The sequence below is a fragment of the Schistocerca piceifrons genome, unplaced genomic scaffold (assembly GCF_021461385.2).
Source record: "Schistocerca piceifrons isolate TAMUIC-IGC-003096 unplaced genomic scaffold, iqSchPice1.1 HiC_scaffold_622, whole genome shotgun sequence".
NCBI lineage: Eukaryota > Metazoa > Arthropoda > Insecta > Orthoptera > Acrididae > Schistocerca > Schistocerca piceifrons.
In genome coordinates, this window is record NW_025728864.1 from 13,764 (window position 1) to 41,741 (window position 27,978).

Genomic DNA, 27,978 nt, shown 5'->3' on the forward strand with positions numbered 1-27,978 from the left:
ATGACTCGCGGCAACACCTGACGGCGAGAGAGATGCGGCGTCTATCCACTTGTTATCGAGCCACATACCGGTACCTGTAGTCAAGAGGCTTGGAGGACTGCAAGACATTGCCACGGAGGTGAATGCAGCTAACCACTGTAGTTAGAGTCCTGACAGCGCAGGCACGTTCATTTGCTCGTATACATGTGATGGAGACCGTGTCTGACACTGCTGTGGCGTACACCTTGGCCTAGGCTTTGCTGGGTATCGCCACTTGCATTGCAGCCAGCTGCCTTCGCGGGCGCCTCCGTGGCCATGGCCGTGATCGTCTAGTGGTTAGGACATTGCGTTGTGGCCGCAATAACCCACGTTCGAATCCTGGTCACGGCAATTTTGAAAGTTTTGCCTTGCTGCCGTTGCAATGGCGAGTACTCGAAATGACAGTACTCTCTTGATTTTTTCACTCGTGTTCCGCAGGCCGCAGTTAGCACTACCACTTCATCCCCAACACGTAATGTCGCCTCCCAGAGCGCAGACGTCCGCTGCTCTCTGTAGTCGAAAAGGGCAGTCGTTTGAAGTGCGATGGATGAGCAGCCAGTCCCAGCAGAACAGGAAGCTGTGGCGTGCACTGTTTCTACAAATGCTAGGAACACTGGCGCACCAAGCAGCGCATGTAGCGTGGCCGAGCGCTTTAAGGCGCTGGTTTAAGGCACCAGTCTCTCTGTAGGCGCGGTTTCGAATCCCGTAGCTGCCGGGGGTTTTGATGTGATCGCGTTAACCTGCCGCTTTTCCTTCAAGTGTAACCTCCTTGAGCTCACATATGTTTGATACATGGAGCATTCTAGCTCCGCCTGACAGTTACAGCTACGATACTTTAGTGGTTAAGGAAAGCGCAGGTTCGAAACCTGGTCACGGCACGAAAACGTCTCTTGACGCTGTCTCCTTAACTGCGACAGCTACAGACAAGTGGCGTCGCTACCGTACGGCGGGCACGGCTTTTTCTTGCTGTGGATGGCCTAAAGAGACGCTTCCAGTGGGAGAGCAGTGGAAATACATGGCACGGCGATTGCCAAGATACTTCCATTTCGAAGTGATCTTTGTAGTACAAACGAAACGTTTTGCCGCTGCTGATCCAACGGTAACGTGGCCGAGCGGTCTAAGGCGCTGGTTTTAGGCACCAGTCTCTCCGGAGGCGTGGGTTCGAATCCCACCGTTGCCACTTTTTACGTCTCATTTTTGTGCCGTTGCGGTGTGTCCTCGTGGGGTAGGACGCAGCTCTTGTGACGCGCGTGTTGTGTAGGTAGCGTGGCCGAGCGGTCTAAGGCGCTGGTTTCAGGCACCATTCTCTTCGGAGGCGTGGGTTCCAATCCCACAGCTGCCGAACGTGTAATGTTTCCTGTGTCGAAGGCAGATGCACTCATTGCCCGCAAAGGAAACAGCACAACAAGGCGTGAGCGTCTGCTTGGTGAATTGTCGTAGAACAGTGCGTGGTGCAACGACAGGATTTGTAGGCACCTTTTGCTCTCATCATTGCTGGCGTTCGTCTCCACGAAATGCGTCCGGAGCACGCCGTTCTATAACGCGAGAGAGTGGATTTTTTACAGTTGTCGTCAGTTAACCGTGGGCGGCTGCTGCGTTCGCTGGAAAGAGCACTGCCGTCGTTGTCCGGTGTGGTCTAGTGGCTAGGATACCTGGCTCTCACCCAGGAGGCCCGGGTTCGATTCCCGGTACCGGAATTGCGCGTTTTTGTTGCTCCTCCTATGCGACTTGTCTCGACTTTGCTCGACTGACGCTACGCTGACGCGTGCAGAAAGCTACGTTAAGTATGACTCGCGGCAACACCTGACGGCGAGAGAGATGCGGCGTCTATCCACTTGTTATCGAGCCACATACCGGTACCTGTAGTCAAGAGGCTTGGAGGACTGCAAGACATTGCCACGGAGGTGAATGCAGCTAACCACTGTAGTTAGAGTCCTGACAGCGCAGGCACGTTCATTTGCTCGTATACATGTGATGGAGACCGTGTCTGACACTGCTGTGGCGTACACCTTGGCCTAGGCTTTGCTGGGTATCGCCACTTGCATTGCAGCCAGCTGCCTTCGCGGGCGCCTCCGTGGCCATGGCCGTGATCGTCTAGTGGTTAGGACATTGCGTTGTGGCCGCAATAACCCAGGTTCGAATCCTGGTCACGGCAATTTTGAAAGTTTTGCCTTGCTGCCGTTGCAATGGCGAGTACTCGAAATGACAGTACTCTCTTGATTTTTTCACTCGTGTTCCGCAGGCCGCAGTTAGCACTACCACTTCATCCCCAACACGTAATGTCGCCTCCCAGAGCGCAGACGTCCGCTGCTCTCTGTAGTCGAAAAGGGCAGTCGTTTGAAGTGCGATGGATGAGCAGCCAGTCCCAGCAGAACAGGAAGCTGTGGCGTGCACTGTTTCTACAAATGCTAGGAACACTGGCGCACCAAGCAGCGCATGTAGCGTGGCCGAGCGCTTTAAGGCGCTGGTTTAAGGCACCAGTCTCTCTGTAGGCGCGGTTTCGAATCCCGTAGCTGCCGGGGGTTTTGATGTGATCGCGTTAACCTGCCGCTTTTCCTTCAAGTGTAACCTCCTTGAGCTCACATATGTTTGATACATGGAGCATTCTAGCTCCGCCTGACAGTTACAGCTACGATACTTTAGTGGTTAAGGAAAGCGCAGGTTCGAAACCTGGTCACGGCACGAAAACGTCTCTTGACGCTGTCTCCTTAACTGCGACAGCTACAGACAAGTGGCGTCGCTACCGTACGGCGGGCACGGCTTTTTCTTGCTGTGGATGGCCTAAAGAGACGCTTCCAGTGGGAGAGCAGTGGAAATACATGGCACGGCGATTGCCAAGATACTTCCATTTCGAAGTGATCTTTGTAGTACAAACGAAACGTTTTGCCGCTGCTGATCCAACGGTAACGTGGCCGAGCGGTCTAAGGCGCTGGTTTTAGGCACCAGTCTCTCCGGAGGCGTGGGTTCGAATCCCACCGTTGCCACTTTTTACGTCTCATTTTTGTGCCGTTGCGGTGTGTCCTCGTGGGGTAGGACGCAGCTCTTGTGACGCGCGTGTTGTGTAGGTAGCGTGGCCGAGCGGTCTAAGGCGCTGGTTTCAGGCACCATTCTCTTCGGAGGCGTGGGTTCCAATCCCACAGCTGCCGAACGTGTAATGTTTCCTGTGTCGAAGGCAGATGCACTCATTGCCCGCAAAGGAAACAGCACAACAAGGCGTGAGCGTCTGCTTGGTGAATTGTCGTAGAACAGTGCGTGGTGCAACGACAGGATTTGTAGGCACCTTTTGCTCTCATCATTGCTGGCGTTCGTCTCCACGAAATGCGTCCGGAGCACGCCGTTCTATAACGCGAGAGAGTGGATTTTTTACAGTTGTCGTCAGTTAACCGTGGGCGGCTGCTGCGTTCGCTGGAAAGAGCACTGCCGTCGTTGTCCGGTGTGGTCTAGTGGCTAGGATACCTGGCTCTCACCCAGGAGGCCCGGGTTCGATTCCCGGTACCGGAATTGCGCGTTTTTGTTGCTCCTCCTATGCGACTTGTCTCGACTTTGCTCGACTGACGCTACGCTGACGCGTGCAGAAAGCTACGTTAAGTATGACTCGCGGCAACACCTGACGGCGAGAGAGATGCGGCGTCTATCCACTTGTTATCGAGCCACATACCGGTACCTGTAGTCAAGAGGCTTGGAGGACTGCAAGACATTGCCACGGAGGTGAATGCAGCTAACCACTGTAGTTAGAGTCCTGACAGCGCAGACACGTTCATTTGCTCGTATACATGTGATGGAGACCGTGTCTGACACTGCTGTGGCGTACACCTTGGCCTAGGCTTTGCTGGGTATCGCCACTTGCATTGCAGCCAGCTGCCTCCGCGGGCGCCTCCGTGGCCATGGCCGTGATCGTCTAGTGGTTAGGACATTGCGTTGTGGCCGCAATAACCCAGGTTCGAATCCTGGTCACGGCAATTTTGAAAGTTTTGCCTTGCTGCCGTTGCAATGGCGAGTACTCGAAATGACAGTACTCTCTTGATTTTTTCACTCGTGTTCCGCAGGCCGCAGTTAGCACTACCACTTCATCCCCAACACGTAATGTCGCCTCCCAGAGCGCAGACGTCCGCTGCTCTCTGTAGTCGAAAAGGGCAGTCGTTTGAAGTGCGATGGATGAGCAGCCAGTCCCAGCAGAACAGGAAGCTGTGGCGTGCACTGTTTCTACAAATGCTAGGAACACTGGCGCACCAAGCAGCGCATGTAGCGTGGCCGAGCGCTTTAAGGCGCTGGTTTAAGGCACCAGTCTCTCTGTAGGCGCGGTTTCGAATCCCGTAGCTGCCGGGGGTTTTGATGTGATCGCGTTAACCTGCCGCTTTTCCTTCAAGTGTAACCTCCTTGAGCTCACATATGTTTGATACATGGAGCATTCTAGCTCCGCCTGACAGTTACAGCTACGATACTTTAGTGGTTAAGGAAAGCGCAGGTTCGAAACCTGGTCACGGCACGAAAACGTCTCTTGACGCTGTCTCCTTAACTGCGACAGCTACAGACAAGTGGCGTCGCTACCGTACGGCGGGCACGGCTTTTTCTTGCTGTGGATGGCCTAAAGAGACGCTTCCAGTGGGAGAGCAGTGGAAATACATGGCACGGCGATTGCCAAGATACTTCCATTTCGAAGTGATCTTTGTAGTACAAACGAAACGTTTTGCCGCTGCTGATCCAACGGTAACGTGGCCGAGCGGTCTAAGGCGCTGGTTTTAGGCACCAGTCTCTCCGGAGGCGTGGGTTCGAATCCCACCGTTGCCACTTTTTACGTCTCATTTTTGTGCCGTTGCGGTGTGTCCTCGTGGGGTAGGACGCAGCTCTTGTGACGCGCGTGTTGTGTAGGTAGCGTGGCCGAGCGGTCTAAGGCGCTGGTTTCAGGCACCATTCTCTTCGGAGGCGTGGGTTCCAATCCCACAGCTGCCGAACGTGTAATGTTTCCTGTGTCGAAGGCAGATGCACTCATTGCCCGCAAAGGAAACAGCACAACAAGGCGTGAGCGTCTGCTTGGTGAATTGTCGTAGAACAGTGCGTGGTGCAACGACAGGATTTGTAGGCACCTTTTGCTCTCATCATTGCTGGCGTTCGTCTCCACGAAATGCGTCCGGAGCACGCCGTTCTATAACGCGAGAGAGTGGATTTTTTACAGTTGTCGTCAGTTAACCGTGGGCGGCTGCTGCGTTCGCTGGAAAGAGCACTGCCGTCGTTGTCCGGTGTGGTCTAGTGGCTAGGATACCTGGCTCTCACCCAGGAGGCCCGGGTTCGATTCCCGGTACCGGAATTGCGCGTTTTTGTTGCTCCTCCTATGCGACTTGTCTCGACTTTGCTCGACTGACGCTACGCTGACGCGTGCAGAAAGCTACGTTAAGTATGACTCGCGGCAACACCTGACGGCGAGAGAGATGCGGCGTCTATCCACTTGTTATCGAGCCACATACCGGTACCTGTAGTCAAGAGGCTTGGAGGACTGCAAGACATTGCCACGGAGGTGAATGCAGCTAACCACTGTAGTTAGAGTCCTGACAGCGCAGACACGTTCATTTGCTCGTATACATGTGATGGAGACCGTGTCTGACACTGCTGTGGCGTACACCTTGGCCTAGGCTTTGCTGGGTATCGCCACTTGCATTGCAGCCAGCTGCCTCCGCGGGCGCCTCCGTGGCCATGGCCGTGATCGTCTAGTGGTTAGGACATTGCGTTGTGGCCGCAATAACCCAGGTTCGAATCCTGGTCACGGCAATTTTGAAAGTTTTGCCTTGCTGCCGTTGCAATGGCGAGTACTCGAAATGACAGTACTCTCTTGATTTTTTCACTCGTGTTCCGCAGGCCGCAGTTAGCACTACCACTTCATCCCCAACACGTAATGTCGCCTCCCAGAGCGCAGACGTCCGCTGCTCTCTGTAGTCGAAAAGGGCAGTCGTTTGAAGTGCGATGGATGAGCAGCCAGTCCCAGCAGAACAGGAAGCTGTGGCGTGCACTGTTTCTACAAATGCTAGGAACACTGGCGCACCAAGCAGCGCATGTAGCGTGGCCGAGCGCTTTAAGGCGCTGGTTTAAGGCACCAGTCTCTCTGTAGGCGCGGTTTCGAATCCCGTAGCTGCCGGGGGTTTTGATGTGATCGCGTTAACCTGCCGCTTTTCCTTCAAGTGTAACCTCCTTGAGCTCACATATGTTTGATACATGGAGCATTCTAGCTCCGCCTGACAGTTACAGCTACGATACTTTAGTGGTTAAGGAAAGCGCAGGTTCGAAACCTGGTCACGGCACGAAAACGTCTCTTGACGCTGTCTCCTTAACTGCGACAGCTACAGACAAGTGGCGTCGCTACCGTACGGCGGGCACGGCTTTTTCTTGCTGTGGATGGCCTAAAGAGACGCTTCCAGTGGGAGAGCAGTGGAAATACATGGCACGGCGATTGCCAAGATACTTCCATTTCGAAGTGATCTTTGTAGTACAAACGAAACGTTTTGCCGCTGCTGATCCAACGGTAACGTGGCCGAGCGGTCTAAGGCGCTGGTTTTAGGCACCAGTCTCTCCGGAGGCGTGGGTTCGAATCCCACCGTTGCCACTTTTTACGTCTCATTTTTGTGCCGTTGCGGTGTGTCCTCGTGGGGTAGGACGCAGCTCTTGTGACGCGCGTGTTGTGTAGGTAGCGTGGCCGAGCGGTCTAAGGCGCTGGTTTCAGGCACCATTCTCTTCGGAGGCGTGGGTTCCAATCCCACAGCTGCCGAACGTGTAATGTTTCCTGTGTCGAAGGCAGATGCACTCATTGCCCGCAAAGGAAACAGCACAACAAGGCGTGAGCGTCTGCTTGGTGAATTGTCGTAGAACAGTGCGTGGTGCAACGACAGGATTTGTAGGCACCTTTTGCTCTCATCATTGCTGGCGTTCGTCTCCACGAAATGCGTCCGGAGCACGCCGTTCTATAACGCGAGAGAGTGGATTTTTTACAGTTGTCGTCAGTTAACCGTGGGCGGCTGCTGCGTTCGCTGGAAAGAGCACTGCCGTCGTTGTCCGGTGTGGTCTAGTGGCTAGGATACCTGGCTCTCACACAGGAGGCCCGGGTTCGATTCCCGGTACCGGAATTGCGCGTTTTTGTTGCTCCTCCTATGCGACTTGTCTCGACTTTGCTCGACTGACGCTACGCTGACGCGTGCAGAAAGCTACGTTAAGTATGACTCGCGGCAACACCTGACGGCGAGAGAGATGCGGCGTCTATCCACTTGTTATCGAGCCACATGCCGGTACCTGTAGTCAAGAGGCTTGGAAGACTGCAAGACATTGCCACGGAGGTGAATGCAGCTAACCACTGTAGTTAGAGTCCTGACAGCGCAGGCACGTTCATTTGCTCGTATACATGTGATGGAGACCGTGTCTGACACTGCTGTGGCGTACACCTTGGCCTAGGCTTTGCTGGGTATCGCCACTTGCATTGCAGCCAGCTGCCTCCGCGGGCGCCTCCGTGGCCATGGCCGTGATCGTCTAGTGGTTAGGACATTGCGTTGTGGCCGCAATAACCCAGGTTCGAATCCTGGTCACGGCAATTTTGAAAGTTTTGCCTTGCTGCCGTTGCAATGGCGAGTACTCGAAATGACAGTACTCTCTTGATTTTTTCACTCGTGTTCCGCAGGCCGCAGTTAGCACTACCACTTCATCCCCAACACGTAATGTCGCCTCCCAGAGCGCAGACGTCCGCTGCTCTCTGTAGTCGAAAAGGGCAGTCGTTTGAAGTGCGATGGATGAGCAGCCAGTCCCAGCAGAACAGGAAGCTGTGGCGTGCACTGTTTCTACAAATGCTAGGAACACTGGCGCACCAAGCAGCGCATGTAGCGTGGCCGAGCGCTTTAAGGCGCTGGTTTAAGGCACCAGTCTCTCTGTAGGCGCGGTTTCGAATCCCGTAGCTGCCGGGGGTTTTGATGTGATCGCGTTAACCTGCCGCTTTTCCTTCAAGTGTAACCTCCTTGAGCTCACATATGTTTGATACATGGAGCATTCTAGCTCCGCCTGACAGTTACAGCTACGATACTTTAGTGGTTAAGGAAAGCGCAGGTTCGAAACCTGGTCACGGCACGAAAACGTCTCTTGACGCTGTCTCCTTAACTGCGACAGCTACAGACAAGTGGCGTCGCTACCGTACGGCGGGCACGGCTTTTTCTTGCTGTGGATGGCCTAAAGAGACGCTTCCAGTGGGAGAGCAGTGGAAATACATGGCACGGCGATTGCCAAGATACTTCCATTTCGAAGTGATCTTTGTAGTACAAACGAAACGTTTTGCCGCTGCTGATCCAACGGTAACGTGGCCGAGCGGTCTAAGGCGCTGGTTTTAGGCACCAGTCTCTCCGGAGGCGTGGGTTCGAATCCCACCGTTGCCACTTTTTACGTCTCATTTTTGTGCCGTTGCGGTGTGTCCTCGTGGGGTAGGACGCAGCTCTTGTGACGCGCGTGTTGTGTAGGTAGCGTGGCCGAGCGGTCTAAGGCGCTGGTTTCAGGCACCATTCTCTTCGGAGGCGTGGGTTCCAATCCCACAGCTGCCGAACGTGTAATGTTTCCTGTGTCGAAGGCAGATGCACTCATTGCCCGCAAAGGAAACAGCACAACAAGGCGTGAGCGTCTGCTTGGTGAATTGTCGTAGAACAGTGCGTGGTGCAACGACAGGATTTGTAGGCACCTTTTGCTCTCATCATTGCTGGCGTTCGTCTCCACGAAATGCGTCCGGAGCACGCCGTTCTATAACGCGAGAGAGTGGATTTTTTACAGTTGTCGTCAGTTAACCGTGGGCGGCTGCTGCGTTCGCTGGAAGGAGCACTGCCGTCGTTGTCCGGTGTGGTCCAGTGGCTAGGATACCTGGCTCTCACCCAGGAGGCCCGGGTTCGATTCCCGGTACCGGAATTGCGCGTTTTTGTTGCTCCTCCTATGCGACTTGTCTCGACTTTGCTCGACTGACGCTACGCTGACGCGTGCAGAAAGCTACGTTAAGTATGACTCGCGGCAACACCTGACGGCGAGAGAGATGCGGCGTCTATCCACTTGTTATCGAGCCACATACCGGTACCTGTAGTCAAGAGGCTTGGAAGACTGCAAGACATTGCCACGGAGGTGAATGCAGCTAACCACTGTAGTTAGAGTCCTGACAGCGCAGGCACGTTCATTTGCTCGTATACATGTGATGGAGACCGTGTCTGACACTGCTGTGGCGTACACCTTGGCCTAGGCTTTGCTGGGTATCGCCACTTGCATTGCAGCCAGCTGCCTCCGCGGGCGCCTCCGTGGCCATGGCCGTGATCGTCTAGTGGTTAGGACATTGCGTTGTGGCCGCAATAACCCAGGTTCGAATCCTGGTCACGGCAATTTTGAAAGTTTTGCCTTGCTGCCGTTGCAATGGCGAGTACTCGAAATGACAGTACTCTCTTGATTTTTTCACTCGTGTTCCGCAGGCCGCAGTTAGCACTACCACTTCATCCCCAACACGTAATGTCGCCTCCCAGAGCGCAGACGTCCGCTGCTCTCTGTAGTCGAAAAGGGCAGTCGTTTGAAGTGCGATGGATGAGCAGCCAGTCCCAGCAGAACAGGAAGCTGTGGCGTGCACTGTTTCTACAAATGCTAGGAACACTGGCGCACCAAGCAGCGCATGTAGCGTGGCCGAGCGCTTTAAGGCGCTGGTTTAAGGCACCAGTCTCTCTGTAGGCGCGGTTTCGAATCCCGTAGCTGCCGGGGGTTTTGATGTGATCGCGTTAACCTGCCGCTTTTCCTTCAAGTGTAACCTCCTTGAGCTCACATATGTTTGATACATGGAGCATTCTAGCTCCGCCTGACAGTTACAGCTACGATACTTTAGTGGTTAAGGAAAGCGCAGGTTCGAAACCTGGTCACGGCACGAAAACGTCTCTTGACGCTGTCTCCTTAACTGCGACAGCTACAGACAAGTGGCGTCGCTACCGTACGGCGGGCACGGCTTTTTCTTGCTGTGGATGGCCTAAAGAGACGCTTCCAGTGGGAGAGCAGTGGAAATACATGGCACGGCGATTGCCAAGATACTTCCATTTCGAAGTGATCTTTGTAGTACAAACGAAACGTTTTGCCGCTGCTGATCCAACGGTAACGTGGCCGAGCGGTCTAAGGCGCTGGTTTTAGGCACCAGTCTCTCCGGAGGCGTGGGTTCGAATCCCACCGTTGCCACTTTTTACGTCTCATTTCTGTGCCGTTGCGGTGTGTCCTCGTGGGGTAGGACGCAGCTCTTGTGACGCGCGTGTTGTGTAGGTAGCGTGGCCGAGCGGTCTAAGGCGCTGGTTTCAGGCACCATTCTCTTCGGAGGCGTGGGTTCCAATCCCACAGCTGCCGAACGTGTAATGTTTCCTGTGTCGAAGGCAGATGCACTCATTGCCCGCAAAGGAAACAGCACAACAAGGCGTGAGCGTCTGCTTGGTGAATTGTCGTAGAACAGTGCGTGGTGCAACGACAGGATTTGTAGGCACCTTTTGCTCTCATCATTGCTGGCGTTCGTCTCCACGAAATGCGTCCGGAGCACGCCGTTCTATAACGCGAGAGAGTGGATTTTTTACAGTTGTCGTCAGTTAACCGTGGGCGGCTGCTGCGTTCGCTGGAAAGAGCACTGCCGTCGTTGTCCGGTGTGGTCCAGTGGCTAGGATACCTGGCTCTCACCCAGTAGGCCCGGGTTCGATTCCCGGTACCGGAATTGCGCGTTTTTGTTGCTCCTCCTATGCGACTTGTCTCGACTTTGCTCGACTGACGCTACGCTGACGCGTGCAGAAAGCTACGTTAAGTATGACTCGCGGCAACACCTGACGGCGAGAGAGATGCGGCGTCTATCCACTTGTTATCGAGCCACATACCGGTACCTGTAGTCAAGAGGCTTGGAGGACTGCAAGACATTGCCACGGAGGTGAATGCAGCTAACCACTGTAGTTAGAGTCCTGACAGCGCAGGCACGTTCATTTGCTCGTATAAATGTGATGGAGACCGTGTCTGACACTGCTGTGGCGTACACCTTGGCCTAGGCTTTGCTGGGTATCGCCACTTGCATTGCAGCCAGCTGCCTTCGCGGGCGCCTCCGTGGCCATGGCCGTGATCGTCTAGTGGTTAGGACATTGCGTTGTGGCCGCAATAACCCAGGTTCGAATCCTGGTCACGGCAATTTTGAAAGTTTTGCCTTGCTGCCGTTGCAATGGCGAGTACTCGAAATGACAGTACTCTCTTGATTTTTTCACTCGTGTTCCGCAGGCCGCAGTTAGCACTACCACTTCATCCCCAACACGTAATGTCGCCTCCCAGAGCGCAGACGTCCGCTGCTCTCTGTAGTCGAAAAGGGCAGTCGTTTGAAGTGCGATGGATGAGCAGCCAGTGCCAGCAGAACAGGAAGCTGTGGCGTGCACTGTTTCTACAAATGCTAGGAACACTGGCGCACCAAGCAGCGCATGTAGCGTGGCCGAGCGCTTTAAGGCGCTGGTTTAAGGCACCAGTCTCTCTGTAGGCGCGGTTTCGAATCCCGTAGCTGCCGGGGGTTTTGATGTGATCGCGTTAACCTGCCGCTTTTCCTTCAAGTGTAACCTCCTTGAGCTCACATATGTTTGATACATGGAGCATTCTAGCTCCGCCTGACAGTTACAGCTACGATACTTTAGTGGTTAAGGAAAGCGCAGGTTCGAAACCTGGTCACGGCACGAAAACGTCTCTTGACGCTGTCTCCTTAACTGCGACAGCTACAGACAAGTGGCGTCGCTACCGTACGGCGGGCACGGCTTTTTCTTGCTGTGGATGGCCTAAAGAGACGCTTCCAGTGGGAGAGCAGTGGAAATACATGGCACGGCGATTGCCAAGATACTTCCATTTCGAAGTGATCTTTGTAGTACAAACGAAACGTTTTGCCGCTGCTGATCCAACGGTAACGTGGCCGAGCGGTCTAAGGCGCTGGTTTTAGGCACCAGTCTCTCCGGAGGCGTGGGTTCGAATCCCACCGTTGCCACTTTTTACGTCTCATTTTTGTGCCGTTGCGGTGTGTCCTCGTGGGGTAGGACGCAGCTCTTGTGACGCGCGTGTTGTGTAGGTAGCGTGGCCGAGCGGTCTAAGGCGCTGGTTTCAGGCACCATTCTCTTCGGAGGCGTGGGTTCCAATCCCACAGCTGCCGAACGTGTAATGTTTCCTGTGTCGAAGGCAGATGCACTCATTGCCCGCAAAGGAAACAGCACAACAAGGCGTGAGCGTCTGCTTGGTGAATTGTCGTAGAACAGTGCGTGGTGCAACGACAGGATTTGTAGGCACCTTTTGCTCTCATCATTGCTGGCGTTCGTCTCCACGAAATGCGTCCGGAGCACGCCGTTCTATAACGCGAGAGAGTGGATTTTTTACAGTTGTCGTCAGTTAACCGTGGGCGGCTGCTGCGTTCGCTGGAAAGAGCACTGCCGTCGTTGTCCGGTGTGGTCCAGTGGCTAGGATACCTGGCTCTCACCCAGGAGGCCCGGGTTCGATTCCCGGTACCGGAATTGCGCGTTTTTGTTGCTCCTCCTATGCGACTTGTCTCGACTTTGCTCGACTGACGCTACGCTGACGCGTGCAGAAAGCTACGTTAAGTATGACTCGCGGCAACACCTGACGGCGAGAGAGATGCGGCGTCTATCCACTTGTTATCGAGCCACATACCGGTACCTGTAGTCAAGAGGCTTGGAGGACTGCAAGACATTGCCACGGAGGTGAATGCAGCTAACCACTGTAGTTAGAGTCCTGACAGCGCAGGCACGTTCATTTGCTCGTATAAATGTGATGGAGACCGTGTCTGACACTGCTGTGGCGTACACCTTGGCCTAGGCTTTGCTGGGTATCGCCACTTGCATTGCAGCCAGCTGCCTTCGCGGGCGCCTCCGTGGCCATGGCCGTGATCGTCTAGTGGTTAGGACATTGCGTTGTGGCCGCAATAACCCAGGTTCGAATCCTGGTCACGGCAATTTTGAAAGTTTTGCCTTGCTGCCGTTGCAATGGCGAGTACTCGAAATGACAGTACTCTCTTGATTTTTTCACTCGTGTTCCGCAGGCCGCAGTTAGCACTACCACTTCATCCCCAACACGTAATGTCGCCTCCCAGAGCGCAGACGTCCGCTGCTCTCTGTAGTCGAAAAGGGCAGTCGTTTGAAGTGCGATGGATGAGCAGCCAGTGCCAGCAGAACAGGAAGCTGTGGCGTGCACTGTTTCTAGAAATGCTAGGAACACTGGCGCACCAAGCAGCGCATGTAGCGTGGCCGAGCGCTTTAAGGCGCTGGTTTAAGGCACCAGTCTCTCTGTAGGCGCGGTTTCGAATCCCGTAGCTGCCGGGGGTTTTGATGTGATCGCGTTAACCTGCCGCTTTTCCTTCAAGTGTAACCTCCTTGAGCTCACATATGTTTGATACATGGAGCATTCTAGCTCCGCCTGACAGTTACAGCTACGATACTTTAGTGGTTAAGGAAAGCGCAGGTTCGAAACCTGGTCACGGCACGAAAACGTCTCTTGACGCTGTCTCCTTAACTGCGACAGCTACAGACAAGTGGCGTCGCTACCGTACGGCGGGCACGGCTTTTTCTTGCTGTGGATGGCCTAAAGAGACGCTTCCAGTGGGAGAGCAGTGGAAATACATGGCACGGCGATTGCCAAGATACTTCCATTTCGAAGTGATCTTTGTAGTACAAACGAAACGTTTTGCCGCTGCTGATCCAACGGTAACGTGGCCGAGCGGTCTAAGGCGCTGGTTTTAGGCACCAGTCTCTCCGGAGGCGTGGGTTCGAATCCCACCGTTGCCACTTTTTACGTCTCATTTCTGTGCCGTTGCGGTGTGTCCTCGTGGGGTAGGACGCAGCTCTTGTGACGCGCGTGTTGTGTAGGTAGCGTGGCCGAGCGGTCTAAGGCGCTGGTTTCAGGCACCATTCTCTTCGGAGGCGTGGGTTCCAATCCCACAGCTGCCGAACGTGTAATGTTTCCTGTGTCGAAGGCAGATGCACTCATTGCCCGCAAAGGAAACAGCACAACAAGGCGTGAGCGTCTGCTTGGTGAATTGTCGTAGAACAGTGCGTGGTGCAACGACAGGATTTGTAGGCACCTTTTGCTCTCATCATTGCTGGCGTTCGTCTCCACGAAATGCGTCCGGAGCACGCCGTTCTATAACGCGAGAGAGTGGATTTTTTACAGTTGTCGTCAGTTAACCGTGGGCGGCTGCTGCGTTCGCTGGAAAGAGCACTGCCGTCGTTGTCCGGTGTGGTCCAGTGGCTAGGATACCTGGCTCTCACCCAGTAGGCCCGGGTTCGATTCCCGGTACCGGAATTGCGCGTTTTTGTTGCTCCTCCTATGCGACTTGTCTCGACTTTGCTCGACTGACGCTACGCTGACGCGTGCAGAAAGCTACGTTAAGTATGACTCGCGGCAACACCTGACGGCGAGAGAGATGCGGCGTCTATCCACTTGTTATCGAGCCACATACCGGTACCTGTAGTCAAGAGGCTTGGAGGACTGCAAGACATTGCCACGGAGGTGAATGCAGCTAACCACTGTAGTTAGAGTCCTGACAGCGCAGGCACGTTCATTTGCTCGTATAAATGTGATGGAGACCGTGTCTGACACTGCTGTGGCGTACACCTTGGCCTAGGCTTTGCTGGGTATCGCCACTTGCATTGCAGCCAGCTGCCTTCGCGGGCGCCTCCGTGGCCATGGCCGTGATCGTCTAGTGGTTAGGACATTGCGTTGTGGCCGCAATAACCCAGGTTCGAATCCTGGTCACGGCAATTTTGAAAGTTTTGCCTTGCTGCCGTTGCAATGGCGAGTACTCGAAATGACAGTACTCTCTTGATTTTTTCACTCGTGTTCCGCAGGCCGCAGTTAGCACTACCACTTCATCCCCAACACGTAATGTCGCCTCCCAGAGCGCAGACGTCCGCTGCTCTCTGTAGTCGAAAAGGGCAGTCGTTTGAAGTGCGATGGATGAGCAGCCAGTGCCAGCAGAACAGGAAGCTGTGGCGTGCACTGTTTCTACAAATGCTAGGAACACTGGCGCACCAAGCAGCGCATGTAGCGTGGCCGAGCGCTTTAAGGCGCTGGTTTAAGGCACCAGTCTCTCTGTAGGCGCGGTTTCGAATCCCGTAGCTGCCGGGGGTTTTGATGTGATCGCGTTAACCTGCCGCTTTTCCTTCAAGTGTAACCTCCTTGAGCTCACATATGTTTGATACATGGAGCATTCTAGCTCCGCCTGACAGTTACAGCTACGATACTTTAGTGGTTAAGGAAAGCGCAGGTTCGAAACCTGGTCACGGCACGAAAACGTCTCTTGACGCTGTCTCCTTAACTGCGACAGCTACAGACAAGTGGCGTCGCTACCGTACGGCGGGCACGGCTTTTTCTTGCTGTGGATGGCCTAAAGAGACGCTTCCAGTGGGAGAGCAGTGGAAATACATGGCACGGCGATTGCCAAGATACTTCCATTTCGAAGTGATCTTTGTAGTACAAACGAAACGTTTTGCCGCTGCTGATCCAACGGTAACGTGGCCGAGCGGTCTAAGGCGCTGGTTTTAGGCACCAGTCTCTCCGGAGGCGTGGGTTCGAATCCCACCGTTGCCACTTTTTACGTCTCATTTTTGTGCCGTTGCGGTGTGTCCTCGTGGGGTAGGACGCAGCTCTTGTGACGCGCGTGTTGTGTAGGTAGCGTGGCCGAGCGGTCTAAGGCGCTGGTTTCAGGCACCATTCTCTTCGGAGGCGTGGGTTCCAATCCCACAGCTGCCGAACGTGTAATGTTTCCTGTGTCGAAGGCAGATGCACTCATTGCCCGCAAAGGAAACAACACAACAACGCGTGAGCGTCTGCTTGGTGAATTGTCGTAGAACAGTGCGTGGTGCAACGACAGGATTTGTAGGCACCTTTTGCTCTCATCATTGCTGGCGTTCGTCTCCACGAAATGCGTCCGGAGCACGCCGTTCTATAACGCGAGAGAGTGGATTTTTTACAGTTGTCGTCAGTTAACCGTGGGCGGCTGCTGCGTTCGCTGGAAAGAGCACTGCCGTCGTTGTCCGGTGTGGTCCAGTGGCTAGGATACCTGGCTCTCACCCAGGAGGCCCGGGTTCGATTCCCGGTACCGGAATTGCGCGTTTTTGTTGCTCCTCCTATGCGACTTGTCTCGACTTTGCTCGACTGACGCTACGCTGACGCGTGCAGAAAGCTACGTTAAGTATGACTCGCGGCAACACCTGACGGCGAGAGAGATGCGGCGTCTATCCACTTGTTATCGAGCCACATACCGGTACCTGTAGTCAAGAGGCTTGGAGGACTGCAAGACATTGCCACGGAGGTGAATGCAGCTAACCACTGTAGTTAGAGTCCTGACAGCGCAGGCACGTTCATTTGCTCGTATAAATGTGATGGAGACCGTGTCTGACACTGCTGTGGCGTACACCTTGGCCTAGGCTTTGCTGGGTATCGCCACTTGCATTGCAGCCAGCTGCCTTCGCGGGCGCCTCCGTGGCCATGGCCGTGATCGTCTAGTGGTTAGGACATTGCGTTGTGGCCGCAATAACCCAGGTTCGAATCCTGGTCACGGCAATTTTGAAAGTTTTGCCTTGCTGCCGTTGCAATGGCGAGTACTCGAAATGACAGTACTCTCTTGATTTTTTCACTCGTGTTCCGCAGGCCGCAGTTAGCACTACCACTTCATCCCCAACACGTAATGTCGCCTCCCAGAGCGCAGACGTCCGCTGCTCTCTGTAGTCGAAAAGGGCAGTCGTTTGAAGTGCGATGGATGAGCAGCCAGTCCCAGCAGAACAGGAAGCTGTGGCGTGCACTGTTTCTACAAATGCTAGGAACACTGGCGCACCAAGCAGCGCATGTAGCGTGGCCGAGCGCTTTAAGGCGCTGGTTTAAGGCACCAGTCTCTCTGTAGGCGCGGTTTCGAATCCCGTAGCTGCCGGGGGTTTTGATGTGATCGCGTTAACCTGCCGCTTTTCCTTCAAGTGTAACCTCCTTGAGCTCACATATGTTTGATACATGGAGCATTCTAGCTCCGCCTGACAGTTACAGCTACGATACTTTAGTGGTTAAGGAAAGCGCAGGTTCGAAACCTGGTCACGGCACGAAAACGTCTCTTGACGCTGTCTCCTTAACTGCGACAGCTACAGACAAGTGGCGTCGCTACCGTACGGCGGGCACGGCTTTTTCTTGCTGTGGATGGCCTAAAGAGACGCTTCCAGTGGGAGAGCAGTGGAAATACATGGCACGGCGATTGCCAAGATACTTCCATTTCGAAGTGATCTTTGTAGTACAAACGAAACGTTTTGCCGCTGCTGATCCAACGGTAACGTGGCCGAGCGGTCTAAGGCGCTGGTTTTAGGCACCAGTCTCTCCGGAGGCGTGGGTTCGAATCCCACCGTTGCCACTTTTTACGTCTCATTTTTGTGCCGTTGCGGTGTGTCCTCGTGGGGTAGGACGCAGCTCTTGTGACGCGCGTGTTGTGTAGGTAGCGTGGCCGAGCGGTCTAAGGCGCTGGTTTCAGGCACCATTCTCTTCGGAGGCGTGGGTTCCAATCCCACAGCTGCCGAACGTGTAATGTTTCCTGTGTCGAAGGCAGATGCACTCATTGCCCGCAAAGGAAACAGCACAACAAGGCGTGAGCGTCTGCTTGGTGAATTGTCGTAGAACAGTGCGTGGTGCAACGACAGGATTTGTAGGCACCTTTTGCTCTCATCATTGCTGGCGTTCGTCTCCACGAAATGCGTCCGGAGCACGCCGTTCTATAACGCGAGAGAGTGGATTTTTTACAGTTGTCGTCAGTTAACCGTGGGCGGCTGCTGCGTTCGCTGGAAAGAGCGCTGCCGTCGTTGTCCGGTGTGGTCCAGTGGCTAGGATACCTGGCTCTCACCCAGGAGGCCCGGGTTCGATTCCCGGTACCGGAATTGCGCGTTTTTGTTGCTCCTCCTATGCGACTTGTCTCGACTTTGCTCGACTGACGCTACGCTGACGCGTGCAGAAAGCTACGTTAAGTATGACTCGCGGCAACACCTGACGGCGAGAGAGATGCGGCGTCTATCCACTTGTTATCGAGCCACATACCGGTACCTGTAGTCAAGAGGCTTGGAGGACTGCAAGACATTGCCACGGAGGTGAATGCAGCTAACCACTGTAGTTAGAGTCCTGACAGCGCAGGCACGTTCATTTGCTCGTATACATGTGATGGAGACCGTGTCTGACACTGCTGTGGCGTACACCTTGGCCTAGGCTTTGCTGGGTATCGCCACTTGCATTGCAGCCAGCTGCCTTCGCGGGCGCCTCCGTGGCCATGGCCGTGATCGTCTAGTGGTTAGGACATTGCGTTGTGGCCGCAATAACCCAGGTTCGAATCCTGGTCACGGCAATTTTGAAAGTTTTGCCTTGCTGCCGTTGCAATGGCGAGTACTCGAAATGACAGTACTCTCTTGATTTTTTCACTCGTGTTCCGCAGGCCGCAGTTAGCACTACCACTTCATCCCCAACACGTAATGTCGCCTCCCAGAGCGCAGACGTCCGCTGCTCTCTGTAGTCGAAAAGGGCAGTCGTTTGAAGTGCGATGGATGAGCAGCCAGTCCCAGCAGAACAGGAAGCTGTGGCGTGCACTGTTTCTACAAATGCTAGGAACACTGGCGCACCAAGCAGCGCATGTAGCGTGGCCGAGCGCTTTAAGGCGCTGGTTTAAGGCACCAGTCTCTCTGTAGGCGCGGTTTCGAATCCCGTAGCTGCCGGGGGTTTTGATGTGATCGCGTTAACCTGCCGCTTTTCCTTCAAGTGTAACCTCCTTGAGCTCACATATGTTTGATACATGGAGCATTCTAGCTCCGCCTGACAGTTACAGCTACGATACTTTAGTGGTTAAGGAAAGCGCAGGTTCGAAACCTGGTCACGGCACGAAAACGTCTCTTGACGCTGTCTCCTTAACTGCGACAGCTACAGACAAGTGGCGTCGCTACCGTACGGCGGGCACGGCTTTTTCTTGCTGTGGATGGCCTAAAGAGACGCTTCCAGTGGGAGAGCAGTGGAAATACATGGCACGGCGATTGCCAAGATACTTCCATTTCGAAGTGATCTTTGTAGTACAAACGAAACGTTTTGCCGCTGCTGATCCAACGGTAACGTGGCCGAGCGGTCTAAGGCGCTGGTTTTAGGCACCAGTCTCTCCGGAGGCGTGGGTTCGAATCCCACCGTTGCCACTTTTTACGTCTCATTTTTGTGCCGTTGCGGTGTGTCCTCGTGGGGTAGGACGCAGCTCTTGTGACGCGCGTGTTGTGTAGGTAGCGTGGCCGAGCGGTCTAAGGCGCTGGTTTCAGGCACCATTCTCTTCGGAGGCGTGGGTTCCAATCCCACAGCTGCCGAACGTGTAATGTTTCCTGTGTCGAAGGCAGATGCACTCATTGCCCGCAAAGGAAACAGCACAACAAGGCGTGAGCGTCTGCTTGGTGAATTGTCGTAGAACAGTGCGTGGTGCAACGACAGGATTTGTAGGCACCTTTTGCTCTCATCATTGCTGGCGTTCGTCTCCACGAAATGCGTCCGGAGCACGCCGTTCTATAACGCGAGAGAGTGGATTTTTTACAGTTGTCGTCAGTTAACCGTGGGCGGCTGCTGCGTTCGCTGGAAAGAGCACTGCCGTCGTTGTCCGGTGTGGTCTAGTGGCTAGGATACCTGGCTCTCACCCAGGAGGCCCGGGTTCGATTCCCGGTACCGGAATTGCGCGTTTTTGTTGCTCCTCCTATGCGACTTGTCTCGACTTTGCTCGACTGACGCTACGCTGACGCGTGCAGAAAGCTACGTTAAGTATGACTCGCGGCAACACCTGACGGCGAGAGAGATGCGGCGTCTATCCACTTGTTATCGAGCCACATACCGGTACCTGTAGTCAAGAGGCTTGGAGGACTGCAAGACATTGCCACGGAGGTGAATGCAGCTAACCACTGTAGTTAGAGTCCTGACAGCGCAGGCACGTTCATTTGCTCGTATAAATGTGATGGAGACCGTGTCTGACACTGCTGTGGCGTACACCTTGGCCTAGGCTTTGCTGGGTATCGCCACTTGCATTGCAGCCAGCTGCCTTCGCGGGCGCCTCCGTGGCCATGGCCGTGATCGTCTAGTGGTTAGGACATTGCGTTGTGGCCGCAATAACCCAGGTTCGAATCCTGGTCACGGCAATTTTGAAAGTTTTGCCTTGCTGCCGTTGCAATGGCGAGTACTCGAAATGACAGTACTCTCTTGATTTTTTCACTCGTGTTCCGCAGGCCGCAGTTAGCACTACCACTTCATCCCCAACACGTAATGTCGCCTCCCAGAGCGCAGACGTCCGCTGCTCTCTGTAGTCGAAAAGGGCAGTCGTTTGAAGTGCGATGGATGAGCAGCCAGTCCCAGCAGAACAGGAAGCTGTGGCGTGCACTGTTTCTACAAATGCTAGGAACACTGGCGCACCAAGCAGCGCATGTAGCGTGGCCGAGCGCTTTAAGGCGCTGGTTTAAGGCACCAGTCTCTCTGTAGGCGCGGTTTCGAATCCCGTAGCTGCCGGGGGTTTTGATGTGATCGCGTTAACCTGCCGCTTTTCCTTCAAGTGTAACCTCCTTGAGCTCACATATGTTTGATACATGGAGCATTCTAGCTCCGCCTGACAGTTACAGCTACGATACTTTAGTGGTTAAGGAAAGCGCAGGTTCGAAACCTGGTCACGGCACGAAAACGTCTCTTGACGCTGTCTCCTTAACTGCGACAGCTACAGACAAGTGGCGTCGCTACCGTACGGCGGGCACGGCTTTTTCTTGCTGTGGATGGCCTAAAGAGACGCTTCCAGTGGGAGAGCAGTGGAAATACATGGCACGGCGATTGCCAAGATACTTCCATTTCGAAGTGATCTTTGTAGTACAAACGAAACGTTTTGCCGCTGCTGATCCAACGGTAACGTGGCCGAGCGGTCTAAGGCGCTGGTTTTAGGCACCAGTCTCTCCGGAGGCGTGGGTTCGAATCCCACCGTTGCCACTTTTTACGTCTCATTTTTGTGCCGTTGCGGTGTGTCCTCGTGGGGTAGGACGCAGCTCTTGTGACGCGCGTGTTGTGTAGGTAGCGTGGCCGAGCGGTCTAAGGCGCTGGTTTCAGGCACCATTCTCTTCGGAGGCGTGGGTTCCAATCCCACAGCTGCCGAACGTGTAATGTTTCCTGTGTCGAAGGCAGATGCACTCATTGCCCGCAAAGGAAACAGCACAACAAGGCGTGAGCGTCTGCTTGGTGAATTGTCGTAGAACAGTGCGTGGTGCAACGACAGGATTTGTAGGCACCTTTTGCTCTCATCATTGCTGGCGTTCGTCTCCACGAAATGCGTCCGGAGCACGCCGTTCTATAACGCGAGAGAGTGGATTTTTTACAGTTGTCGTCAGTTAACCGTGGGCGGCTGCTGCGTTCGCTGGAAAGAGCGCTGCCGTCGTTGTCCGGTGTGGTCCAGTGGCTAGGATACCTGGCTCTCACCCAGGAGGCCCGGGTTCGATTCCCGGTACCGGAATTGCGCGTTTTTGTTGCTCCTCCTATGCGACTTGTCTCGACTTTGCTCGACTGACGCTACGCTGACGCGTGCAGAAAGCTACGTTAAGTATGACTCGCGGCAACACCTGACGGCGAGAGAGATGCGGCGTCTATCCACTTGTTATCGAGCCACATACCGGTACCTGTAGTCAAGAGGCTTGGAGGACTGCAAGACATTGCCACGGAGGTGAATGCAGCTAACCACTGTAGTTAGAGTCCTGACAGCGCAGGCACGTTCATTTGCTCGTATACATGTGATGGAGACCGTGTCTGACACTGCTGTGGCGTACACCTTGGCCTAGGCTTTGCTGGGTATCGCCACTTGCATTGCAGCCAGCTGCCTTCGCGGGCGCCTCCGTGGCCATGGCCGTGATCGTCTAGTGGTTAGGACATTGCGTTGTGGCCGCAATAACCCAGGTTCGAATCCTGGTCACGGCAATTTTGAAAGTTTTGCCTTGCTGCCGTTGCAATGGCGAGTACTCGAAATGACAGTACTCTCTTGATTTTTTCACTCGTGTTCCGCAGGCCGCAGTTAGCACTACCACTTCATCCCCAACACGTAATGTCGCCTCCCAGAGCGCAGACGTCCGCTGCTCTCTGTAGTCGAAAAGGGCAGTCGTTTGAAGTGCGATGGATGAGCAGCCAGTCCCAGCAGAACAGGAAGCTGTGGCGTGCACTGTTTCTACAAATGCTAGGAACACTGGCGCACCAAGCAGCGCATGTAGCGTGGCCGAGCGCTTTAAGGCGCTGGTTTAAGGCACCAGTCTCTCTGTAGGCGCGGTTTCGAATCCCGTAGCTGCCGGGGGTTTTGATGTGATCGCGTTAACCTGCCGCTTTTCCTTCAAGTGTAACCTCCTTGAGCTCACATATGTTTGATACATGGAGCATTCTAGCTCCGCCTGACAGTTACAGCTACGATACTTTAGTGGTTAAGGAAAGCGCAGGTTCGAAACCTGGTCACGGCACGAAAACGTCTCTTGACGCTGTCTCCTTAACTGCGACAGCTACAGACAAGTGGCGTCGCTACCGTACGGCGGGCACGGCTTTTTCTTGCTGTGGATGGCCTAAAGAGACGCTTCCAGTGGGAGAGCAGTGGAAATACATGGCACGGCGATTGCCAAGATACTTCCATTTCGAAGTGATCTTTGTAGTACAAACGAAACGTTTTGCCGCTGCTGATCCAACGGTAACGTGGCCGAGCGGTCTAAGGCGCTGGTTTTAGGCACCAGTCTCTCCGGAGGCGTGGGTTCGAATCCCACCGTTGCCACTTTTTACGTCTCATTTTTGTGCCGTTGCGGTGTGTCCTCGTGGGGTAGGACGCAGCTCTTGTGACGCGCGTGTTGTGTAGGTAGCGTGGCCGAGCGGTCTAAGGCGCTGGTTTCAGGCACCATTCTCTTCGGAGGCGTGGGTTCCAATCCCACAGCTGCCGAACGTGTAATGTTTCCTGTGTCGAAGGCAGATGCACTCATTGCCCGCAAAGGAAACAGCACAACAAGGCGTGAGCGTCTGCTTGGTGAATTGTCGTAGAACAGTGCGTGGTGCAACGACAGGATTTGTAGGCACCTTTTGCTCTCATCATTGCTGGCGTTCGTCTCCACGAAATGCGTCCGGAGCACGCCGTTCTATAACGCGAGAGAGTGGATTTTTTACAGTTGTCGTCAGTTAACCGTGGGCGGCTGCTGCGTTCGCTGGAAAGAGCACTGCCGTCGTTGTCCGGTGTGGTCTAGTGGCTAGGATACCTGGCTCTCACCCAGGAGGCCCGGGTTCGATTCCCGGTACCGGAATTGCGCGTTTTTGTTGCTCCTCCTATGCGACTTGTCTCGACTTTGCTCGACTGACGCTACGCTGACGCGTGCAGAAAGCTACGTTAAGTATGACTCGCGGCAACACCTGACGGCGAGAGAGATGCGGCGTCTATCCACTTGTTATCGAGCCACATACCGGTACCTGTAGTCAAGAGGCTTGGAGGACTGCAAGACATTGCCACGGAGGTGAATGCAGCTAACCACTGTAGTTAGAGTCCTGACAGCGCAGGCACGTTCATTTGCTCGTATAAATGTGATGGAGACCGTGTCTGACACTGCTGTGGCGTACACCTTGGCCTAGGCTTTGCTGGGTATCGCCACTTGCATTGCAGCCAGCTGCCTTCGCGGGCGCCTCCGTGGCCATGGCCGTGATCGTCTAGTGGTTAGGACATTGCGTTGTGGCCGCAATAACCCAGGTTCGAATCCTGGTCACGGCAATTTTGAAAGTTTTGCCTTGCTGCCGTTGCAATGGCGAGTACTCGAAATGACAGTACTCTCTTGATTTTTTCACTCGTGTTCCGCAGGCCGCAGTTAGCACTACCACTTCATCCCCAACACGTAATGTCGCCTCCCAGAGCGCAGACGTCCGCTGCTCTCTGTAGTCGAAAAGGGCAGTCGTTTGAAGTGCGATGGATGAGCAGCCAGTCCCAGCAGAACAGGAAGCTGTGGCGTGCACTGTTTCTACAAATGCTAGGAACACTGGCGCACCAAGCAGCGCATGTAGCGTGGCCGAGCGCTTTAAGGCGCTGGTTTAAGGCACCAGTCTCTCTGTAGGCGCGGTTTCGAATCCCGTAGCTGCCGGGGGTTTTGATGTGATCGCGTTAACCTGCCGCTTTTCCTTCAAGTGTAACCTCCTTGAGCTCACATATGTTTGATACATGGAGCATTCTAGCTCCGCCTGACAGTTACAGCTACGATACTTTAGTGGTTAAGGAAAGCGCAGGTTCGAAACCTGGTCACGGTACGAAAACGTCTCTTGACGCTGTCTCCTTAACTGCGACAGCTACAGACAAGTGGCGTCGCTACCGTACGGCGGGCACGGCTTTTTCTTGCTGTGGATGGCCTAAAGAGACGCTTCCAGTGGGAGAGCAGTGGAAATACATGGCACGGCGATTGCCAAGATACTTCCATTTCGAAGTGATCTTTGTAGTACAAACGAAACGTTTTGCCGCTGCTGATCCAACGGTAACGTGGCCGAGCGGTCTAAGGCGCTGGTTTTAGGCACCAGTCTCTCCGGAGGCGTGGGTTCGAATCCCACCGTTGCCACTTTTTACGTCTCATTTTTGTGCCGTTGCGGTGTGTCCTCGTGGGGTAGGACGCAGCTCTTGTGACGCGCGTGTTGTGTAGGTAGCGTGGCCGAGCGGTCTAAGGCGCTGGTTTCAGGCACCATTCTCTTCGGAGGCGTGGGTTCCAATCCCACAGCTGCCGAACGTGTAATGTTTCCTGTGTCGAAGGCAGATGCACTCATTGCCCGCAAAGGAAACAGCACAACAAGGCGTGAGCGTCTGCTTGGTGAATTGTCGTAGAACAGTGCGTGGTGCAACGACAGGATTTGTAGGCACCTTTTGCTCTCATCATTGCTGGCGTTCGTCTCCACGAAATGCGTCCGGAGCACGCCGTTCTATAACGCGAGAGAGTGGATTTTTTACAGTTGTCGTCAGTTAACCGTGGGCGGCTGCTGCGTTCGCTGGAAAGAGCACTGCCGTCGTTGTCCGGTGTGGTCTAGTGGCTAGGATACCTGGCTCTCACCCAGGAGGCCCGGGTTCGATTCCCGGTACCGGAATTGCGCGTTTTTGTTGCTCCTCCTATGCGACTTGTCTCGACTTTGCTCGACTGACGCTACGCTGACGCGTGCAGAAAGCTACGTTAAGTATGACTCGCGGCAACACCTGACGGCGAGAGAGATGCGGCGTCTATCCACTTGTTATCGAGCCACATACCGGTACCTGTAGTCAAGAGGCTTGGAGGACTGCAAGACATTGCCACGGAGGTGAATGCAGCTAACCACTGTAGTTAGAGTGCTGACAGCGCAGGCACGTTCATTTGCTCGTATACATGTGATGGAGACCGTGTCTGACACTGCTGTGGCGTACACCTTGGCCTAGGCTTTGCTGGGTATCGCCACTTGCATTGCAGCCAGCTGCCTTCGCGGGCGCCTCCGTGGCCATGGCCGTGATCGTCTAGTGGTTAGGACATTGCGTTGTGGCCGCAATAACCCAGGTTCGAATCCTGGTCACGGCAATTTTGAAAGTTTTGCCTTGCTGCCGTTGCAATGGCGAGTACTCGAAATGACAGTACTCTCTTGATTTTTTCACTCGTGTTCCGCAGGCCGCAGTTAGCACTACCACTTCATCCCCAACACGTAATGTCGCCTCCCAGAGCGCAGACGTCCGCTGCTCTCTGTAGTCGAAAAGGGCAGTCGTTTGAAGTGCGATGGATGAGCAGCCAGTCCCAGCAGAACAGGAAGCTGTGGCGTGCACTGTTTCTACAAATGCTAGGAACACTGGCGCACCAAGCAGCGCATGTAGCGTGGCCGAGCGCTTTAAGGCGCTGGTTTAAGGCACCAGTCTCTCTGTAGGCGCGGTTTCGAATCCCGTAGCTGCCGGGGGTTTTGATGTGATCGCGTTAACCTGCCGCTTTTCCTTCAAGTGTAACCTCCTTGAGCTCACATATGTTTGATACATGGAGCATTCTAGCTCCGCCTGACAGTTACAGCTACGATACTTTAGTGGTTAAGGAAAGCGCAGGTTCGAAACCTGGTCACGGCACGAAAACGTCTCTTGACGCTGTCTCCTTAACTGCGACAGCTACAGACAAGTGGCGTCGCTACCGTACGGCGGGCACGGCTTTTTCTTGCTGTGGATGGCCTAAAGAGACGCTTCCAGTGGGAGAGCAGTGGAAATACATGGCACGGCGATTGCCAAGATACTTCCATTTCGAAGTGATCTTTGTAGTACAAACGAAACGTTTTGCCGCTGCTGATCCAACGGTAACGTGGCCGAGCGGTCTAAGGCGCTGGTTTTAGGCACCAGTCTCTCCGGAGGCGTGGGTTCGAATCCCACCGTTGCCACTTTTTACGTCTCATTTTTGTGCCGTTGCGGTGTGTCCTCGTGGGGTAGGACGCAGCTCTTGTGACGCGCGTGTTGTGTAGGTAGCGTGGCCGAGCGGTCTAAGGCGCTGGTTTCAGGCACCATTCTCTTCGGAGGCGTGGGTTCCAATCCCACAGCTGCCGAACGTGTAATGTTTCCTGTGTCGAAGGCAGATGCACTCATTGCCCGCAAAGGAAACAGCACAACAAGGCGTGAGCGTCTGCTTGGTGAATTGTCGTAGAACAGTGCGTGGTGCAACGACAGGATTTGTAGGCAACTTTTGCTCTCATCATTGCTGGCGTTCGTCTCCACGAAATGCGTCCGGAGCACGCCGTTCTATAACGCGAGAGAGTGGATTTTTTACAGTTGTCGTCAGTTAACCGTGGGCGGCTGCTGCGTTCGCTGGAAAGAGCACTGCCGTCGTTGTCCGGTGTGGTCTAGTGGCTACGATACCTGGCTCTCACCCAGGAGGCCCGGGTTCGATTCCCGGTACCGGAATTGCGCGTTTTTGTTGCTCCTCCTATGCGACTTGTCTCGACTTTGCTCGACTGACGCTACGCTGACGCGTGCAGAAAGCTACGTTAAGTATGACTCGCGGCAACACCTGACGGCGAGAGAGATGCGGCGTCTATCCACTTGTTATCGAGCCACATACCGGTACCTGTAGTCAAGAGGCTTGGAGGACTGCAAGACATTGCCACGGAGGTGAATGCAGCTAACCACTGTAGTTAGAGTCCTGACAGCGCAGGCACGTTCATTTGCTCGTATACATGTGATGGAGACCGTGTCTGACACTGCTGTGGCGTACACCTTGGCCTAGGCTTTGCTGGGTATCGCCACTTGCATTGCAGCCAGCTGCCTTCGCGGGCGCCTCCGTGGCCATGGCCGTGATCGTCTAGTGGTTAGGACATTGCGTTGTGGCCGCAATAACCCAGGTTCGAATCCTGGTCACGGCAATTTTGAAAGTTTTGCCTTGCTGCCGTTGCAATGGCGAGTACTCGAAATGACAGTACTCTCTTGATTTTTTCACTCGTGTTCCGCAGGCCGCAGTTAGCACTACCACTTCATCCCCAACACGTAATGTCGCCTCCCAGAGCGCAGACGTCCGCTGCTCTCTGTAGTCGAAAAGGGCAGTCGTTTGAAGTGCGATGGATGAGCAGCCAGTCCCAGCAGAACAGGAAGCTGTGGCGTGCACTGTTTCTACAAATGCTAGGAACACTGGCGCACCAAGCAGCGCATGTAGCGTGGCCGAGCGCTTTAAGGCGCTGGTTTAAGGCACCAGTCTCTCTGTAGGCGCGGTTTCGAATCCCGTAGCTGCCGGGGGTTTTGATGTGATCGCGTTAACCTGCCGCTTTTCCTTCAAGTGTAACCTCCTTGAGCTCACATATGTTTGATACATGGAGCATTCTAGCTCCGCCTGACAGTTACAGCTACGATACTTTAGTGGTTAAGGAAAGCGCAGGTTCGAAACCTGGTCACGGCACGAAAACGTCTCTTGACGCTGT

At 54.4% G+C, this 27,978-nt stretch overlaps 46 non-coding genes across 46 annotated transcripts; all 46 read left to right on the forward strand.

Moving 5' to 3' along the window:
• The first annotated feature begins 297 nt into the window (after nucleotides 1-297).
• Nucleotides 298-369, forward strand: Trnah-gug. The gene has a single exon. It is a non-coding gene; the product is annotated as a tRNA-His (tRNA).
• A 747-nt stretch (nucleotides 370-1,116) lies between these two features.
• On the forward strand, nucleotides 1,117-1,198 carry Trnal-uag. Its single transcript has one exon. It is a non-coding gene; the product is annotated as a tRNA-Leu (tRNA).
• A 445-nt stretch (nucleotides 1,199-1,643) lies between these two features.
• Nucleotides 1,644-1,715, forward strand: Trnae-cuc. The gene has a single exon. It is a non-coding gene; the product is annotated as a tRNA-Glu (tRNA).
• Nucleotides 1,716-2,101: 386 nt separating this feature from the next.
• On the forward strand, nucleotides 2,102-2,173 carry Trnah-gug. The gene has a single exon. It is a non-coding gene; the product is annotated as a tRNA-His (tRNA).
• A 747-nt stretch (nucleotides 2,174-2,920) lies between these two features.
• Trnal-uag lies at nucleotides 2,921-3,002 on the forward strand. The gene has a single exon. It is a non-coding gene; the product is annotated as a tRNA-Leu (tRNA).
• Nucleotides 3,003-3,447: 445 nt separating this feature from the next.
• Trnae-cuc lies at nucleotides 3,448-3,519 on the forward strand. Its single transcript has one exon. It is a non-coding gene; the product is annotated as a tRNA-Glu (tRNA).
• Nucleotides 3,520-3,905: 386 nt separating this feature from the next.
• Trnah-gug lies at nucleotides 3,906-3,977 on the forward strand. Its single transcript has one exon. It is a non-coding gene; the product is annotated as a tRNA-His (tRNA).
• Nucleotides 3,978-4,724: 747 nt separating this feature from the next.
• Trnal-uag lies at nucleotides 4,725-4,806 on the forward strand. Its single transcript has one exon. It is a non-coding gene; the product is annotated as a tRNA-Leu (tRNA).
• A 445-nt stretch (nucleotides 4,807-5,251) lies between these two features.
• Trnae-cuc lies at nucleotides 5,252-5,323 on the forward strand. The gene has a single exon. It is a non-coding gene; the product is annotated as a tRNA-Glu (tRNA).
• Nucleotides 5,324-5,709: 386 nt separating this feature from the next.
• Nucleotides 5,710-5,781, forward strand: Trnah-gug. The gene has a single exon. It is a non-coding gene; the product is annotated as a tRNA-His (tRNA).
• A 747-nt stretch (nucleotides 5,782-6,528) lies between these two features.
• On the forward strand, nucleotides 6,529-6,610 carry Trnal-uag. Its single transcript has one exon. It is a non-coding gene; the product is annotated as a tRNA-Leu (tRNA).
• Nucleotides 6,611-7,055: 445 nt separating this feature from the next.
• On the forward strand, nucleotides 7,056-7,127 carry Trnae-cuc. Its single transcript has one exon. It is a non-coding gene; the product is annotated as a tRNA-Glu (tRNA).
• A 386-nt stretch (nucleotides 7,128-7,513) lies between these two features.
• Trnah-gug lies at nucleotides 7,514-7,585 on the forward strand. Its single transcript has one exon. It is a non-coding gene; the product is annotated as a tRNA-His (tRNA).
• Nucleotides 7,586-8,332: 747 nt separating this feature from the next.
• On the forward strand, nucleotides 8,333-8,414 carry Trnal-uag. The gene has a single exon. It is a non-coding gene; the product is annotated as a tRNA-Leu (tRNA).
• A 445-nt stretch (nucleotides 8,415-8,859) lies between these two features.
• Nucleotides 8,860-8,931, forward strand: Trnae-cuc. Its single transcript has one exon. It is a non-coding gene; the product is annotated as a tRNA-Glu (tRNA).
• Nucleotides 8,932-9,317: 386 nt separating this feature from the next.
• On the forward strand, nucleotides 9,318-9,389 carry Trnah-gug. Its single transcript has one exon. It is a non-coding gene; the product is annotated as a tRNA-His (tRNA).
• Nucleotides 9,390-10,136: 747 nt separating this feature from the next.
• Nucleotides 10,137-10,218, forward strand: Trnal-uag. The gene has a single exon. It is a non-coding gene; the product is annotated as a tRNA-Leu (tRNA).
• A 445-nt stretch (nucleotides 10,219-10,663) lies between these two features.
• Nucleotides 10,664-10,735, forward strand: Trnae-cuc. The gene has a single exon. It is a non-coding gene; the product is annotated as a tRNA-Glu (tRNA).
• A 386-nt stretch (nucleotides 10,736-11,121) lies between these two features.
• Trnah-gug lies at nucleotides 11,122-11,193 on the forward strand. Its single transcript has one exon. It is a non-coding gene; the product is annotated as a tRNA-His (tRNA).
• A 747-nt stretch (nucleotides 11,194-11,940) lies between these two features.
• Trnal-uag lies at nucleotides 11,941-12,022 on the forward strand. The gene has a single exon. It is a non-coding gene; the product is annotated as a tRNA-Leu (tRNA).
• A 445-nt stretch (nucleotides 12,023-12,467) lies between these two features.
• On the forward strand, nucleotides 12,468-12,539 carry Trnae-cuc. The gene has a single exon. It is a non-coding gene; the product is annotated as a tRNA-Glu (tRNA).
• Nucleotides 12,540-12,925: 386 nt separating this feature from the next.
• On the forward strand, nucleotides 12,926-12,997 carry Trnah-gug. The gene has a single exon. It is a non-coding gene; the product is annotated as a tRNA-His (tRNA).
• A 747-nt stretch (nucleotides 12,998-13,744) lies between these two features.
• On the forward strand, nucleotides 13,745-13,826 carry Trnal-uag. The gene has a single exon. It is a non-coding gene; the product is annotated as a tRNA-Leu (tRNA).
• Nucleotides 13,827-14,271: 445 nt separating this feature from the next.
• Nucleotides 14,272-14,343, forward strand: Trnae-cuc. The gene has a single exon. It is a non-coding gene; the product is annotated as a tRNA-Glu (tRNA).
• Nucleotides 14,344-14,729: 386 nt separating this feature from the next.
• On the forward strand, nucleotides 14,730-14,801 carry Trnah-gug. Its single transcript has one exon. It is a non-coding gene; the product is annotated as a tRNA-His (tRNA).
• Nucleotides 14,802-15,548: 747 nt separating this feature from the next.
• Trnal-uag lies at nucleotides 15,549-15,630 on the forward strand. The gene has a single exon. It is a non-coding gene; the product is annotated as a tRNA-Leu (tRNA).
• A 445-nt stretch (nucleotides 15,631-16,075) lies between these two features.
• Trnae-cuc lies at nucleotides 16,076-16,147 on the forward strand. Its single transcript has one exon. It is a non-coding gene; the product is annotated as a tRNA-Glu (tRNA).
• A 386-nt stretch (nucleotides 16,148-16,533) lies between these two features.
• Trnah-gug lies at nucleotides 16,534-16,605 on the forward strand. The gene has a single exon. It is a non-coding gene; the product is annotated as a tRNA-His (tRNA).
• Nucleotides 16,606-17,352: 747 nt separating this feature from the next.
• Trnal-uag lies at nucleotides 17,353-17,434 on the forward strand. Its single transcript has one exon. It is a non-coding gene; the product is annotated as a tRNA-Leu (tRNA).
• A 445-nt stretch (nucleotides 17,435-17,879) lies between these two features.
• Trnae-cuc lies at nucleotides 17,880-17,951 on the forward strand. Its single transcript has one exon. It is a non-coding gene; the product is annotated as a tRNA-Glu (tRNA).
• A 386-nt stretch (nucleotides 17,952-18,337) lies between these two features.
• Nucleotides 18,338-18,409, forward strand: Trnah-gug. The gene has a single exon. It is a non-coding gene; the product is annotated as a tRNA-His (tRNA).
• A 747-nt stretch (nucleotides 18,410-19,156) lies between these two features.
• Nucleotides 19,157-19,238, forward strand: Trnal-uag. Its single transcript has one exon. It is a non-coding gene; the product is annotated as a tRNA-Leu (tRNA).
• A 445-nt stretch (nucleotides 19,239-19,683) lies between these two features.
• Trnae-cuc lies at nucleotides 19,684-19,755 on the forward strand. Its single transcript has one exon. It is a non-coding gene; the product is annotated as a tRNA-Glu (tRNA).
• Nucleotides 19,756-20,141: 386 nt separating this feature from the next.
• Trnah-gug lies at nucleotides 20,142-20,213 on the forward strand. The gene has a single exon. It is a non-coding gene; the product is annotated as a tRNA-His (tRNA).
• Nucleotides 20,214-20,960: 747 nt separating this feature from the next.
• On the forward strand, nucleotides 20,961-21,042 carry Trnal-uag. Its single transcript has one exon. It is a non-coding gene; the product is annotated as a tRNA-Leu (tRNA).
• A 445-nt stretch (nucleotides 21,043-21,487) lies between these two features.
• Nucleotides 21,488-21,559, forward strand: Trnae-cuc. The gene has a single exon. It is a non-coding gene; the product is annotated as a tRNA-Glu (tRNA).
• Nucleotides 21,560-21,945: 386 nt separating this feature from the next.
• Trnah-gug lies at nucleotides 21,946-22,017 on the forward strand. Its single transcript has one exon. It is a non-coding gene; the product is annotated as a tRNA-His (tRNA).
• A 747-nt stretch (nucleotides 22,018-22,764) lies between these two features.
• On the forward strand, nucleotides 22,765-22,846 carry Trnal-uag. The gene has a single exon. It is a non-coding gene; the product is annotated as a tRNA-Leu (tRNA).
• A 445-nt stretch (nucleotides 22,847-23,291) lies between these two features.
• On the forward strand, nucleotides 23,292-23,363 carry Trnae-cuc. The gene has a single exon. It is a non-coding gene; the product is annotated as a tRNA-Glu (tRNA).
• A 386-nt stretch (nucleotides 23,364-23,749) lies between these two features.
• On the forward strand, nucleotides 23,750-23,821 carry Trnah-gug. The gene has a single exon. It is a non-coding gene; the product is annotated as a tRNA-His (tRNA).
• Nucleotides 23,822-24,568: 747 nt separating this feature from the next.
• On the forward strand, nucleotides 24,569-24,650 carry Trnal-uag. Its single transcript has one exon. It is a non-coding gene; the product is annotated as a tRNA-Leu (tRNA).
• A 445-nt stretch (nucleotides 24,651-25,095) lies between these two features.
• Trnae-cuc lies at nucleotides 25,096-25,167 on the forward strand. The gene has a single exon. It is a non-coding gene; the product is annotated as a tRNA-Glu (tRNA).
• Nucleotides 25,168-25,553: 386 nt separating this feature from the next.
• Nucleotides 25,554-25,625, forward strand: Trnah-gug. Its single transcript has one exon. It is a non-coding gene; the product is annotated as a tRNA-His (tRNA).
• Nucleotides 25,626-26,372: 747 nt separating this feature from the next.
• Nucleotides 26,373-26,454, forward strand: Trnal-uag. Its single transcript has one exon. It is a non-coding gene; the product is annotated as a tRNA-Leu (tRNA).
• Nucleotides 26,455-26,899: 445 nt separating this feature from the next.
• On the forward strand, nucleotides 26,900-26,971 carry Trnae-cuc. The gene has a single exon. It is a non-coding gene; the product is annotated as a tRNA-Glu (tRNA).
• A 386-nt stretch (nucleotides 26,972-27,357) lies between these two features.
• On the forward strand, nucleotides 27,358-27,429 carry Trnah-gug. The gene has a single exon. It is a non-coding gene; the product is annotated as a tRNA-His (tRNA).
• The last annotated feature ends 549 nt before the right edge of the window (nucleotides 27,430-27,978 follow it).